Here is a 16,070-nt window from a genome sequence, read left to right on the forward strand (position 1 = left end):
CACCAAGAAATTTATTCTTACTGGGTATTTGACTGGAGGAGAGTGGTTTCTGTGTACATGCTATTGGTGGAGGGGAGAGGGTCTGAGGGAAAAATAGGAATGCCAAGGGATGAATTGATATTTGTTAAGCAGTAGCGTTTCAGTGCACAGATTCTACAGCCAGAGGGCCTGGGGTCAGGTCCCAGTTCTACCACATAGCAGCTGGTGGCAACTTCAGACAAGTTGCTTAATCTCCTGTACCCAAATTTCATTTGTAAAATGGGGATGTTAGTAGTTCAATGCCTCTCAGGGGTGTTTTAATTTATGTAATCTACTTAGCATACACATGGCACATATGTGCTACGTAAGCACCAGCTATTAATACTTCTAAGTGTTTCTGCAGCCCACTTGGATGAATTCCTTTCTGAGACAGGTAAGCAGAGGGGCTGCAGGAAGGACTCTGTGAGACCCAGGGACATGGGAGCACTGTGTTTATTCCTAATAGAAAAAGTATGACCCAGAAAAAGGAAAAGAACATTGATATGGTTTGGTTGTGTTCCCACTCAAATCTTAACTTGAATTGTACCTCCCAGAATTCCCACATGTTGTGTGAGGGATCCAGGGGGAGGTAATTGAATCATGGGGGCTGGTCTTTCCCGTGCTATCTCGTGATAGCGAATAAGTCTCACGAGATCTGATGTGTTTATCAGGGGTTTCCGCTTCTGCTTTTCTCTCATTTTCTCTTGCTGCCACGATGTAAGAAGTGCCTTTCTCCTCCTGCCGTGATTCTGAGGCCTCCCCAGCCATGTGGAACTGTAAGTCCAATTAAACCTCTTTTTCTTCCTAGTCTCGGGTATGTCTTTATGAGCAGCATGAAAACAGACTAATACAAACGTTCTGCACCAGGCTTTAGAACCTCCAGGGTTTGTGTCTTTGGGAACCTCAGGAGACAGTGCAGATTTCATGGAGAGACAGAGACTAGCACTAATACTGTTGGTAAGGCAACTAGTGCCCATGAGAGTAAATGAAATGGAAGAGCATGAGAGGCCTGTTTTGTGCACATAGGAGCCATCCCCTAGGACTCTCAGAAATACTTAAGGGAAACTCTTCATGGGACCAAGCCCTGTATTGTAAGAGGAATAATAGGAATGTGTTTAACCTGAGTTATAATCTGATAGGACCTATCAGTATGCAAAAGCTAGCAAGGCTAGTCATACAAATACAAGAGATCTCATTAAATCTGTTGACTCTGAGGAAGTCTCCTTGGGCCTCTTGCTTGCATTTCTTTTCTTGTTAGCTGTTTTTTTCTTTTTTTCCTCCTTCCTTGTCTGCAAGGTTGTTTTCTGAATGTCTAGGTTTTAAACATCTTTTGGTTTCATCCATGGAAACCAGAAACCGGGCTGGGGAGCTATTTACTTCTTGCCATTCTACTCGGGGTTTGGAATTCTTTCTTGTGGATGCTATCTCAAAGCTACCTCTCTTGCTCTCCATGTGCAATATTACTCATTAATAAAATCATGGAAAATGCTGACACGGATATCCTCAGGAAAGCCAAGATAGCACTGGAGCAAGGATTGAAGCCCCTGTGCTTGCTGATGATGTAATATACTTGAGCAGGTGCCATCTCAATGTTAGATAAGCATGAAGAGACCTGGCCATGCTTCTCTCACATGCTCCTTGGTGAATGGATGGGCTGGCTCTTAGTGCTTAAGGATTGATTGCCTCAGTCGTGGCAGACATCTGATCAGCATCTTCAAGTTTAGCACTCAGTTGCTCTAAACAATTACTTCATATGTACTAGTCTCATCTTTGCAGATAGGTGATCATTTCTTTGGTATTTCTGCAGTGTTTAGCAGAAACCAGAACATAATAAAAGCTTAATAAATATTTAATTGCTACTGTAAGAAAGTAGAACAATGGAGCAAATATTTTCTTCTTTCAGCTCATGTAGTACTCACATCCTTCTTGCTCATATGTAATTTCAACAGCGAGAAGGGATACTCCACTCACATCTTAATCCCTCCCTTTGGCATGTGGCTGGCATGGATTTTTTACATACTAGGGTAAACATGGCTATCATGTCAATAGTACTGTCACAAGGAATGAGGAATTACACCAAAGCTGATTGCAAGAAAGAAAGCTTTTAATTGTTAAACTCAGATCTATTGTGAACCAGCAATGATGGTGAAAATATGCAGAATGCAGTGACAATCTAATGGGCTGGAGTAACATCAGACTAATGCATCAAAATGAACATGTGTTAAAACAGAATGCAGAAATTAAAAATGTCTTTACACATGCCTGTAATCCCAGCACTTTGGGAGGCCGAGGCGGGTGGATCATCTGAGGTCAGGAGTTCAAAACCAGCCTGGCCAACATGGTGAAACCCTATCTCGACTTAAAATACAAAAACATAGCTGGGTGTGGTGGCAGATGCCTGTAATCCCAGCTACTTGGGAGGCTGAGGCAGGAGAATCACTTGGACCCAGGAGGTGGAGGTTGCAGTGATCCGAGATTGTGCCACTGCACTCCAGCCTGGGTGACAGAGTGAGACTGTCTCAAAAAAAAAAAAAAAAAAAAAGTCCTAACAGATGGATTCTTATTAATTTATACAATAAGTGTACCTCATTCCCCACCCCCACTCTCATTTTGTTGGGAGCAATCTTTTGCTAACCATGCAAATATTAGACATTTACTTGCATAATTTCTTTTGTGTATTTTTATACACACTACATTTTGAGAATGCAATTAGGAATTGGGCTTTCGCTCACAATTGCTCTCTTTTAGTGCCTCAACACAGACGTTATTGTTAACAGTGACTACTCTATGAGGATTGTGCCTTGCTTTTTCAAATGTTGAACACAATGCTAAATTAAATGAGCAGGCCATGCAATTCCTTAACCACAAAGGCTCTTCACCCTCCTACTCCTCTCCTTCCCCACAAGTGCTCCTTCTCAGTCCTTTTCTTTTCAGATTTAACAGTCCTGAACAGTAGATCCAGAGCTGCTGGGACCTCCCAACACCAATCTCAGAGTATATGTTATTTGGCTAGGGTTGCCATAACAAAGTACCACAGACTGGGTGGCTTAAGCAGCAGAAATTTATTTTCTCACAATTTTAGAGGCTAGAAGTCCAAGAACAAGTCGTCAGCAGGTTTGGTTTCTTTTGAGGCCTTTCTCCTTGGCTTGCAGGTGTTACATTCTCATTGTGTCCTCACATGGTCATCCTTCTGTCTGTGTTCTCTGTGTCTTAATCTCCTCCTCCTCTTCTTCTTCTTTTTTTTAAAGTTTTATTGGGACAGAGTCTCACTCTGTCACTGAGGCTGGAGTGCAGTGGCACAACCTTGGCTCACTGCAGCCTCCATTTCCTGGGTTTAAGCAATTCTCCTGCATCGGCCTCCCAAGTGGCTAGGATTACAGATGCACACCACCTTGCCTGGCTAATTTTTGTATTTTTACTAGAGACGGGGTTTCAGCATGTTGGCCAGGCTGGTCTTGAACTTCTGACCTCAAGTGATCCACCCGCCTCGGCCTCCCATAGTGCTGAGATTACAGGCATGAGCCACTACGCCTGATCTTAATCTCCTCTTCTTATAAGAACAACAGTAATATTGGATTGTGGCCCACCCTTACCAACCCATTTTAATGTAATTACCTCTTTAAAGGACTTATATCCAAATACATTTGTTAAAGGAAAAACCAGACTCTTAAAATATTATAAAGAGGTTTATTCTGAGCCAATATGAGTGACCATGGCCCAGGGAACAGTCTCAAGAGGTTCTGAGAAAGTCTGCCCAAGGCAATTGAATTACAGTTTGGTTTTGTACATTTTGGGGAGACAGGAATTGCAGGTAAAATCATAACTCAATACATGGAAGGTGCACATTGGTTCAGCCTAAAGAGGCAGAATATCTTGAAGGAGAGATTGTTTACGGGTCATAGGTGGATTCAAATATTTTCTGATTGGAGATTGTTGGAAAGAGTTAAAGCTTTGTCGAAAGATGTGAAGTCAGTAGAAAGAAATGCTTAAGATAAGGAGGGTTGTGGAGGCCAAGGTTCTTGTTATTTAGATGAAGCCTCCTAGGTAGCAGCCTTCAGAGAAAATAAATGGTAAATGTCTCTTTTCAGACCTTAAAGTTGTCAGGATTTCAGTTAATCTCTCCTAGATCCACAGAGAGGCTTGGAAAGAGAAGCCCAGTCTGCATTAATAGAGATTCTCTAAAATGCAAATTTCCCCCACAAAAGATGATTTTGCAGGGCTAATTCAATCTATTGGCCCTGTGGCAGACATTTCAAAATATGTCAAAGAAACATATATACATATATTTTTTTTTCTGAGACAGAGTCTCACTCTGTCACCTATACTGGAGTGCAGTGGCGTGATCTCGGCTTTCTGCAAGCTCTGCCTCCTGGGTTCAAGTGATTCTCCTGTCTCAGCCTCCCAAGTAGCTGGGATTACAGGTGCCCACCACCATACCTAACTAATTTTTTTGGTATTTTTAGTAGAGATGGGGTTTCACCATGTTGGCCAGGCTGGTCTTGAACTCCTGACCTTGTGATCCGCCCACCTCAGCCGCCCAAAGTGCTAGGATTACACGCGTGAGCCACTGCACCTGGCCAAGAAATATATTTGGGAATAAAATATTTTCATTTCCTTCAGGATCTGCTGTCATGTGATGCTATATCAGAGTCTGATTGGAAAGAAAGGCACATTTTACTGGGTTAATAAAAACCTTTCTAATGAGATTTTAAGGCCTCCCTTGTAACCTTACTCTATCTGAATGGGAGTGGACTGAGGAGGAGCTACTTGCTAGACTAGCATTGCTGCCTGCAATCTAGACCAGCAGAGTGGTGATTCTAATGTCCCTTCCAAGGTAGAAAAGTTTAAGTATTAATGAAGGAAAGGAGAAATAATAGCAGAGGGTAAAGGGATGAATAAATGGGGTATACACGAAAGGAAATGAAACATTACATTAACACTTTGAAAGAGGCTTAGAGCAAGAGATGACATTGTCTCTTAGCTGAATTATACCAGATGCCTGAAAGGGTGGAGCTATTGGTTTGCCAAGACCACTTCTGCTTTTGGAACCTGACAAAATTAAAAGGAAGCCTGCAAATCTGAGTGGCCTCAGCCTGGGAGGCATTCATACAAGATGATGGACTGGACTCATTAGTAATGACTATGTACATATTTTTTGATGTATGGTATCCATGATTGAAAACCAGGTGGTGATCTGTGGTTATGATCTATATTGTCCACGGTTCTTGGCTCATAACTCCCTCAGCCCTTGTTACAGTCTTTTGTTATAATGTTGGATGTGTCAGGCCTCAGGGGACAGAATCTTTCTGAATCTTTCAGAATCCTTCACCTGCCTCAAGACAGAACTCTAATCTACTATGCATCTGATTATTTCTGTAGCATCTACATATTGAATTACATGTTAAAAAATTACAACTTTGTGATATTTTTATATAATAAGAAATATATATTTGGTTTTTATCCCTGATTCCTAACCTAGAGTTCCTTAAACCCCTTGTAATTTCCCTGGTGATAGGAGTGATAGGAGTATCTTTGGTTATAGTATTTGGTCTTAGTCCCTGGTTTCTAAAACAAGAGCTTCAAAGAGCCTTGGACTCTCTGGAATGATAAGAGTATATTTTGTATGCTAATAAGATGACTGTTAGCTGGTGACCTTTAGGTAGCTGATATGGTTTGGCTCTGTGTCCCCGCCCAAATCTCATCTTGAATTGTCATCTCCAGATGTTGTGTTGAGAGAGGACCTTCTTGGGAGGTGATTGGATCAGGGGGTGGGTTCCCCCATGCTATTCTCATGATAGTGAGTGAGTTCTCACAAGATCTAATGGCTTAAAAGTGTTTGGCAGCTCCCTCTTCACTCTCTCTCTCTCTCTCTCGTCACCATGTAAGACATACCTTGCTTCCTCTTTGCCTTCTGCCATGATTGTAAGTTTCCTGAGGCCTCCCAGCCATACAGAACTGTCAGTCAATTAAACTCTTTTCTTATAAATTACCCAGTCTCAGGCAGAATCTTTATAGTAGTGTGAGAATGGACTAATATGTTAGCTTCAGGATGGGAGCTGGTTGCCAGAAAGACAAAGGCATGATTATAGGGTTAGAACTTTCAAACCCTCCTTGGCCCATACATATCCCTCTGGGGAAGGGAGAGGAGCTGGATATTGAGCTGATCACCAATTGCCAATGATTTAATCAATCATGCCTATGAAATGAAACCTCCATAAAAACCCTAAATCACAGAGTTCAGAGAGCTTCCTGGTTGGTGAACACATTAAGGGGCTGGGAGGGTGGTGCCCCCAGAGAGGGGACGGAATCTCCATGTACCCCACCCCATACCTTGCCCTATGCATCCCTCCATCTGGCTGTTCATCTGTATTCTTTATAATATTGTTTATAATAAACTAGTAAATGTAAGTAAAGTGTTTTCTGAGCCATTCTAGCAAATTATTGAACCTTTGGAGAGCATTGTGGGAATCCCTCAATTTTATAGCCAGTCAGTCAGAAGTATGGACGGCCTAGTCTTGTGATTGGCATTTGAAGTCAAGGCAGTCCTGTAGGATACTGTTCTTAACCTGTGAGATCTGCACCTACTCTGGGTAGTTCGGGTAGACATTGACTTGAATTGTTAGAAACCCAGTTGATGTCAGGATGAAATCACCTTTGCAAAGATTATAACAATGAGTGAAATCTGACACGGCTGATTCCATCTTGCTTCTAGCCTCACAGGCTGGCTGTCTTCACTCATTCCTGGGTATAAACTAAACTAACCATGGGATAGATTTATAGTTTAACTTTAAGGCAAGGATAATAACAGTCCCTCCCTAAAGCTGATCCTCTCCTTGTTCAGGGACTAAAACTGCTTTTGTAAAAGTAATGAAAAGCCACAAGATGTAATGAAAAGCCACAAGGTTAAGATTATGGAAGGGGCTTGAATTCTGCTAAAATGTGGGCATGGGCATCGCTTCTATAATCCTTACTACTCAGGAGTCATATTGTAGATCATAGTAGAAAACATACTTTCTTTTTATGTTTTATACCAGTATTAAGGCATTATACTGGTTTTTAGAATTTTAAGTAATTATATTACCTATAAATTTTATATCAAAATTGTAATGGGGGTATTACAAAGTCACGAGATTTGTGACTTTCCTCAATTGTTCCTATAGATAAGCATCAGATTGGTCTTTGGAGGTGTTTTTCAGACTGATCCTACCCAGACTCATGACTCATGACTTAACTGGTCCTGTACCCCCCACTCAGAGGTGGACTCAGCACACAAGGACTGTTTTCCACATTCCTGCACTGCATCCTTAACCAATCAGCAGCACTCATTCCCTAGTTCCCTGCCCACCCTAGCCTATGGGCCACGGGGAGACGGATTGAATCATAACTCCAGTTCTCCCATGTGATTGGCCTTGCATTCATTAAATTCTTTCTTTACTGCAATCCCATGGTTTCGGTGAAGTGGTTTTGTCTGTGCAGCAGACAAGAAGAACTCATCGGGCAATTATGGGGAGAGTTGGAGAATTGATTGTTGGTGTGGAAGAAATACACCCATTTGGTGTCTGAGTGTTAGGAGTAGAAACAGATCACAGGAGCAAATTTGCTTTCTTTTTCTTTATGTTTTATGCTAGAATTAGGGCTCTATATTGTTTTTTTTTTAAATGATTATGTAATACCTATGAATTTTATATCAAAATTGTAATGGGGGCATTACAAAGTGTTTGTATTAAAAAGAAATGTTGGATTTGATAGGGTTGAGACTCTGCACCAGATGTTAAGCTTCTTAAAGGCAGGAATGTCTTTTATCCTTTTTCTTTCTCCAACTCTAAATCATCTATGGTATGTAGAATGTGTTCACTATATAGCTGTTTGTTAAGTGAATGCTTTACTTACATCTTCTTTTATTTTCATTATTGTAGAAATGCGGAAAAAGGAAACATTTTAATAGCTCTATATCACAGTTAATGTTTTCACCAATTTCTGCATACATTTCAACTATTCACTATGCATTAATAAATACAATAAAAGGCACAAGGAAATGGATGGTCATAGAGGGTGCAGGAGTGCCAAAAGAATTCAGTGTCCACAGGAAGGGGAACAGCACACTCTGGGGACTGTTGTGGGGTGGGGGGAGGGGGGAGGGGGGAGGGATAGCATTAGGAGATATACCTAATGCTAAATGGCGAGTTAATGGGTGTAGCACACCAGCATGGCACATGTATACATATGTAACTAACTGCACATTGTGTACATGTACCCTAAAACTTAAAGTATAGTAATAAAAAAAAAAAGTAGAAGGCAAAAAAAAAAAAAAAAAAAAAAAGAATTCAGTGTCCAGTAGCAAGAGAAAGAGAGAATTTCAGGAAGGTTGGCAGCATCATATTCTTCAATTCCTTATTTTTATGGAGATTAATTTATAGCCTGAGGATTGCCTTGGTTTGTAATCACTTGAGATTGATTCTGAATGTTCCTAACTGGAATCTTTTGTAATTTCACCCCTTCAAATTCCCCAAAGAAAAGAAAGATAAATGGTGATTAGAAGTCAGAACTAAGACTCTCCCATACCTCACCTCTATATTTTATTTATTTATTTATTTATTTATTTATTTTGAGATGGAGTCTTGCTCTGTTGCCCACACTGGAGTACAGTGGCACGATGTTGGCTCACTGCAACCTCCGCTTCCTGGGTTCAAGCAATTCTCCTGCCTCAGCCTCCCTAGTAGCTGCAATTACAGGTGCTCACAATCATGTCCAGCTAATTTTTGTGTTTTAATAGAGATGGGGTTTCACCGTGTTGTCCAGGCTGGTCTGGAATTTCTGACCTCAAGTGATCCACCCACCTCAGCCTCCCAAAGTGCTGGGATTACAGGCATGAATCACTGCACCCAGCCCTCACCTCTACATTTAGGAAAGCAAACAAAGTACCCCAGTTTGGTAGTATCTCAGGTAATGTTCCCTGGAAAGTAGACTCTGAGATGGAAGCCAGTAGGCAGGAAGTTTATCAAGGAGCATGCTTTGGATTTACATCTGTGGATATGCAGGAAAGAAAGCAAGAGAGAAGTTGGGTGGTAATGATGTCTTGGGAAAGGCCTCAGCTGACCCAATGGGGAATGCTGAAACTGAAGCCCTTTTTGAATTTTCTCAAGTGGCAGGGGCTGGACTTTGATACCACACTTTGACCAGTCATCGGACACAGGCTGCCCCCAGAAAGAGGGGGTGGCCTTGAGTGATTTGGCTCTTTTAGATGGAAAATGATTCCCAGAGTGCTGCCAGCACCTCCAGCAGCTGAAGGCCCGCCTTCCTGAAAGGGATGCTCACCACTGTGTCCGCTCCGTCTCACATCTGCTCTTCTGGGATTCTGTTTGGAAACCAGCAATTGCACAACAGATTCAAGCTTGTGATGTTAAATGCTATAAGTAAAATGGGGTCATGATTTTATTTGTCTCTCTTGTACTTGTGGAATCTTTCTATCTTCTCTTTGAGGATTCAGTCTTGTTTTTCTTTTCTTTCTGAAGACTAATTATGAAGAATGAGACAAATGTACCAAAATCTGAAATGGTCAACTCAATACCCCATCTAAAGCAAATGGGAAAACATTTGTTTCTTGCCCTAAAGAAGAGACTTTTTCCCCCTTTATGGGATTGAAATGGTAAAGATTTCTGATTCAGGCTGGGAGCTGTCAGAACAAATAAAGCAATTCTGTTTAAACAATTTCCTCTCGTCTATCTTTGAAATGAATTACCAAATTAAGCCACCTAAGTGCACTCTTAACTCTTGGTTCTCTTCCTCATATTTTGTTTCCTGTTTCATATGGAAATTATGTTTTCTTCCCTGCTTTGTGTCAGATGCTTCTATGGGAAATTCTCCAATAATGTCCTCAGATGATCTCCCGCATTCAAATGTGGTTTTTCTCGGCTGAAAGGCGTGGGCTCCTTATTCAAACTCATTCTAACTCTCAGACAATTTTAGAGGCTGGTGTTTCTTTTCCTAACCAGAACATGCTTTCTGCTTTGGGGCCACAAAAATCTATTTTGATTTCATACCAGTGACTGAAAACTTTGTGATACAATGGGCATGAAATAAGCAGGAAATTCAAAGTAATATTTTTTATGGTTTTGTGTGGCATAGGTTTTTTCCACATATATTCATACTAAGCATCTCTATGGAAAAAAATATATGAATTCTGATTTTTTACTTCCCTTAATCTGTTGGCCAGAATGCTCAGGTTATGTTACTTTGAACAGAATGCTTAGAAATGGACATTCCCTTTCTCTCCTGCTCAGAGCTTAAGCAGTTCCTTAAACAACCAAGGTACTAACCATAAATTGCTTCATTGGTTGGTTGTCTCTTACTACTCAAACCTTAGGCCCTGATTTTTTCATGTTTGTTCTCCTTGCTGTGATTTTGGAAGGCAGACTGGTACAAAACAGACCCCTGACTGGGTACCTGGCAGCTTCTCAGAAGAGAGGCAGTGGAAACTACAGGATGCATTCCTCTATGATTTTTTTTTTTTTTTTTTTGAGACAAGGTCTCACTCTGTCACCCAGGCCGGAGTGCAGCAGTGCAATCGCTGCTAACTGGTAGCATCTGCCTCCTGGGCTCAAGCGATCCTCCCACCTCAGCCTCCTGAGTAGCTGGGATTGCAGGTGTGCACCACCATGCCCGACTCATCTTCTGTGTTTTTTGTAGAGGTGGGGTTTTGCCATGTTGCCCAGGCTGGTCTTGAACTCCTGGGCTCAAGTGATCTGCCCGCCTTGCCTCCCAAAGTGCTTGGATTACAGATGTGAGCCACCATTCCTGGTCTTGCCTGGCTTCTTAATTAAACATCAGTTGTGAGATTGATCCATATTCTTTGTCTGTCGTCAAAGATAGTTCATGGTCTTTGCTGTGTTGGAATTCATCTTTAAACATCCTTTTCCCTCACCCCTTCTTTTATCTCATGACCAAATCCTGTCAATGTTATCTTCAAATCTACCTAAAGTCTCACTCCCTCCACTGGCAGTACTTCCTGCTTGAAGGCTGCTTTGTCTTTTGATCCATGTCTTCACTTCCATTCCTGCTTCCCTCTCCTCCTGTCTACACATGCAGCTGGTGGGAAGGTTACAAAAAAGCAGAGTATAGCAGGTTATTCACATACTTGAAACATGTCATGAGTTCCCAGTGCATTTAGGATAGTTCCCACAGCCTGCACGTGGTCTACAAAGCCCTGTGTGAACTGGCTTGTGCCTGACACTGTCCCCCGCCCTCTCAGGGCACCTCTGCAGCTCCATTTTGTTCTTCCAGTTCCTCCCAAGAGTCAAGCTTTTCCCCATCCTCAACGTTGGTATATGTGATTTTTTTTCTACTTGGTTTCCCACTCTCCTTCGACCTGGCAAATTCCTGCTCTGTCGTTTCTCAGAGAGGCCACCTCCAATGTTCTTGTCTACATTAAATCTCCCTGTTATTTTCATTGGCAGTGATTGCCACAACTAACACCAACATTTATTGCATTTACCAACACAACTGTTAGAGTAACTGTCTAATGCTTGTCTTCCCACTAGACGGTGGACACTGTGGGGCCGGGTCTTTTTGTTTGCTGTTGTATATGCAGCATCTAGCACAGTGTCATGTATGTAATGGCTGCTCAGAAAATGAGCAAATTAGAGCAGAGTCTCAGGAACTATGACAAAGTTTACCTGAACATGTAAATGAGATGTCAATGAAGGGGACTTTTCATTTACACCTTTTCGGATCTGAAGCTTTTCAGCTGAAAATAGGTAGATTGGGTATCAGGATTTCTGAGCATCTTGCAGCTCAACCAATTCACTTAATAAGCTGCTCTGACCAAAGCTCATTCTTTCATTTTAAGAAATACCGTCCCTGAATTACAAGCAGCGTAAACACCATCCCAGAGTGACACTTTGAATGAAACATTAGAGCTGACTGTGTCCATATTAACCCCATGGGCAACAACATTCATCCGTGTCATCTGTTACTGTTCTCCTCCTCCACTACCGTAGCAAATACACAATATATAATGTAGTAAATAAATGTGCAGCGAGTAAAACGACAGATAAGAAGTTGACCTAACTCTGGATTGCCAATGGGTTTTTAGACCACAAGAGGGAGCTGTTTAAACTCTTGTTAACAAGGAAACAATTGCGCGAGAAGAAATTTGGCAATCCTAAGGTTGACCAGATGGGCACCTATTTATATGATATTGACTCTGGAATTCCATTTATTTTTAAGCTACAAAAGTTTTAATTCTTTTTATCTGCAATGTAATTAGCATTTTAAATAGTGATATTAAAGGCAATGAGATGTTTTTGCCTTAAAATCTAATTTTAAGTCTCATTTAACTAGTTTGGAAAAGTGTAAATATTTAATTAAGGGACAAGGAGATGAAGACTACTTTCATACTAAATCTATTTCCTAAATACTTACTAATAAACCGCCTCATGAACAAATAAGCTTTTCTTTTAAAAATACTGTTTCTTTCAATAGTCTATAAGGTCTTAAGTATTTAAATATGTGTGCAAATCAGATTTTTAAATAAGATATACACAAACTATGACTTGAGAACTCCTTTCTTAAGAACACTGCAGTCTAATTATAGACATATTTACATACCATGAACCCAGTTATATGACAGCTGCCCTTGCCAACCCTCCTGGTCACCCTGAGAATGAATGCAGTTAAATTATCTAAAGGGACCTGACCCAAGGGCAGAGCATGTTTTTCTACAAAGGGGCCAGTGAGAGGGCACATTGGTGGGAGTCAGATGACCAATCGTCGTAACAGTAGTGACATTCATGGAGTGTTTATACAGGCTAGGCACTGTGCTTAAAGCACCGTACATGAACTAGATCATTAATTTCTTCCAAAGCTGCAAGGTAGCTTCTACTACTGTTTTTATTTTAGAGATGAGAAAACGGAAGGGTTAAATAACTTACAGAAGATTACAGAGCTATTAAGTGGGGAAGCCAGGATTTGAATCCCCCTGCAGAGGAAGGCTCACTAAATGTGATTCTCCTCAACTGGCAAGTCTGACTGTGGGTTAAAGCATCAGGCCTCTGGGTGAAATTCTTCTTTTCCTGCAATGGGCCAAATCTGTACATTGTTATCTTCATTTTGAACAGTGGGATTCTGCTAAGATTCTCTTCTTCCCATAAAATGTTTTGTCCTAAGAAGGCAGAGAAAGCTTTTGTCGTTGTACACTGAGCACCATATCCAGGATGGTTGTCAGTGAATAGGAAATGTGTTAAAGATGATGGTTTTCTGCTGATTCACTTGTGTGATGTCAAGACTTATGGGAATACAGACAAACTTTTCTGAATGACAGACATCACTTAATGTTAAAAGGGAAGCCAGCAAAATGTTCTAAGACAGAGGACTTCTAAAAAATTCCAACAGTTTACCATAGTGGTCCCAGAACCTAAGCGTGTTTTGAGTAAATATTCAAACATGTCCTATGAGCAGAAACATAAATGTCATCTTCCTGGCTCATGGTGGGACTGCGGCCCATTTGTTATAGGGGAATTAGGAGGTTAAGAATCCCCTTGCTAAAGATTATCTATTGCCATTCTGCATTTTCTCCTTACCCTATCCTCAGTCCTATTCCTAACTGGGATCTTTAAATACTTAGAAAACCCTGCTGGCCCAGCGCAGTGGCTCATACTTACAGTCCCAGCACTTTGGGAGGCTAAGGTGGAACCAATTGCTTGAGCCCAGGAGTTCAAGATCAGCCTGGGCAACATGGCAGCATCCTGTCTCTACAAATAATTGTTTTTTAAAATAGCCAGGCTTGGTGGCACACACCTGCAGTCCCAGCGACTTGAGAGGCTGAGGTGGGATGATCACTTGAGCCCAAGAGTTCATGGCTACACTGAGCTATGATCACACCACTGCACTCCAGTCCAGTCTGGGCAACAGAGTGAGACCGTGTCTCCAAAAAAAAAAAAAAAAGAAAAAGAAAAGGAAAAGAAAACATTGCTATTATTTATTATTGTAGTATTTATGAACAAACAACATTTCTGAATATAAAAATAAATGAGCCAATTCTCATCCTTTAACCTTTTGTAATGTGTCCTCAGGTCTCCACTCAAATTTGTCTTGTAAGTCAGGCGCAGAATTTGAGAGTTTTTAAGAAGCACTAAAAGTCATAGTGCCTTAGGATTCCTACGTTTTATCTTGCTATTGCCTTTTTAATTTCAGTGGTTGCCCTTTTAATTTCAGTGGTTGACCAAGTATAGCACCAGGGCTGGAATGTGACATGAATTTGACTCTAGAAATGTATATTAAAATATGGCAGCAGGAGTGAGAAGGTTCTCTGGAAGTAGGCATAGGCATGAATCTCAGGCATTCTTTCCCTACAGGGTTGCCAGTTTACATACAGGCTGTCTGGAATGGTGGCCCATGCCTGTAGCTACTGGGGAGGCTGAGGTGGGAGAATTCGCTTGAACCCGGGAGGCAGAGGTTGCAGTGAGAGGAGATCGCACCACTGCACTCCAGCCTGGGTGATGGAGTGAGACCCTGTCTCAAAAAAAAAAAAAAAAAAAAAAGTAAAAATAAATATAGGCTGTTCAACAAACTTGAATTTTGGATAAACAGACAATTTTGTCAGCCTAAGTGTTTTCCAAATGTTACATTGGAGATACTTGTATTTAAAATTATCCATTGTTTATCTGAAATGCAGATTTAACTGGATGTCTTGTATTTGTATTTGCTGAGTCTGCCAGCCCTTCTCTTCCCCTCACTGATCACACGGAGCTTAGTGGTTAAGAGGATAGGCCCTGCATCTGGACTACTCGGAAGACTTGCTAGCTATGTGAATTTCAGCAAATTATTTAGCTTCTCTGTGCTTAATTTTCTCATCTATAAATGGGGATAATAATAGAACCAATTCACCTTCTAGGTCTGTTGTCAGGATTAAATGATTTAATGCATCCAACCACTTAGTAATTGTCTCAGTCCTTTCCGGCTGCTATAACAAAATACCACAAAATGAGTAATTTATAAACAGTAGAAGTTTATTTTGCACAGCTCTAGAGGCTGCAAGGTCCAAGACCATGGCACAAGTAGATTTGGTGTCTGGTGAGGATCTGTCCCATCGATGGCACCTTCTTGAGGCATTCTCACATAAGATGCCTCACGTGCCCCCTTCAGCTTCTCTTAAAACAGCACCAATCCATTCATGAAAGCCAAGTGTTCATGACTCAATCACTTCCTAATGGCCTCTTAATACCATCGCATTGGGTCTTAGGTTCTAACCCAAGAGTTTGGGAGGAACACATACATTCAAATTACAGCAGTAATTGAGTAAATACTCAACAAATGTTAGCTATTATTATTATTACTTTTAGAGATGTTCCTCATATCTAAAATACTCAAATTTACAGTATTGTGGCAGCTATTTTGAGAACCAAATGAGATAGTGTACTGACAGCATTTGGCATAGAGTATGCCTTCCTTAACCAAAATAGCTACACTTCTATGAAGGTTTGTGTGTCATCAGAACCCTTTCTTTCATTTATTTTAAGGGATTGTAGAAGTCTGAAGATGCAGCACTTTACCCTATAACTACTGAGGATGGATTTTTGAAAGGTCCCTGGAGAGAAAGAGAAACAGAGGATTTAGCATATAGCTTTCTTCTCAACATTCTGATTATGGACATTTGTGGTTGAGCTTATAAATCTTATACCTTTATTGAAAAATTCTGAGTCCTGGGAGAGTAAGTGATTTGGCCAAGGTCAAGCCACTCCGTGGTATATCAAAAAGTAGGACCTATTTCGTGGGTGGGTGAGGCTTGAAGTCTTGAGGTACGGAGAAAAAAAAGCCTCTTGTTGTCCATGGCCATTTGACTGGCTTATGTGCCTGTGCCCCACCGGCCCTCACTCTCTCAAACTCCAAGAACTCTGACTTCCTCACAGGGAATGGTAGGAAAGGGGTGTGGCCCTCCCTCTTGGGGGCATGAGTGTGGCAGCCAGGTAGGCAGCTCCCCAAGGCTCCTTTGGTAGTTAATGAATCCTCCCCAGTGGCTCATTCACCCCCAGGGAAGGACCTGAGTGCTAGAGAGA

General features: G+C 41.3%; 1 long non-coding RNA gene across 1 annotated transcript in view; it reads left to right on the top strand.

The window, feature by feature from the left end:
• Positions 1-729: 729 nt before the first annotated feature.
• LOC129035086 (uncharacterized) overlaps positions 730-16,070 on the top strand; it is a 72,694-nt gene continuing 57,353 nt past the window's right edge. The window contains exon 1 of the long non-coding RNA XR_008502102.2: positions 730-794. This is a non-coding gene — a long non-coding RNA (uncharacterized LOC129035086). The remainder of the gene's footprint in view (positions 795-16,070) is intronic.

This window comes from Pongo pygmaeus, chromosome 3, assembly GCF_028885625.2.
Source record: "Pongo pygmaeus isolate AG05252 chromosome 3, NHGRI_mPonPyg2-v2.0_pri, whole genome shotgun sequence".
NCBI classification, from domain to species: domain Eukaryota; kingdom Metazoa; phylum Chordata; class Mammalia; order Primates; family Hominidae; genus Pongo; species Pongo pygmaeus.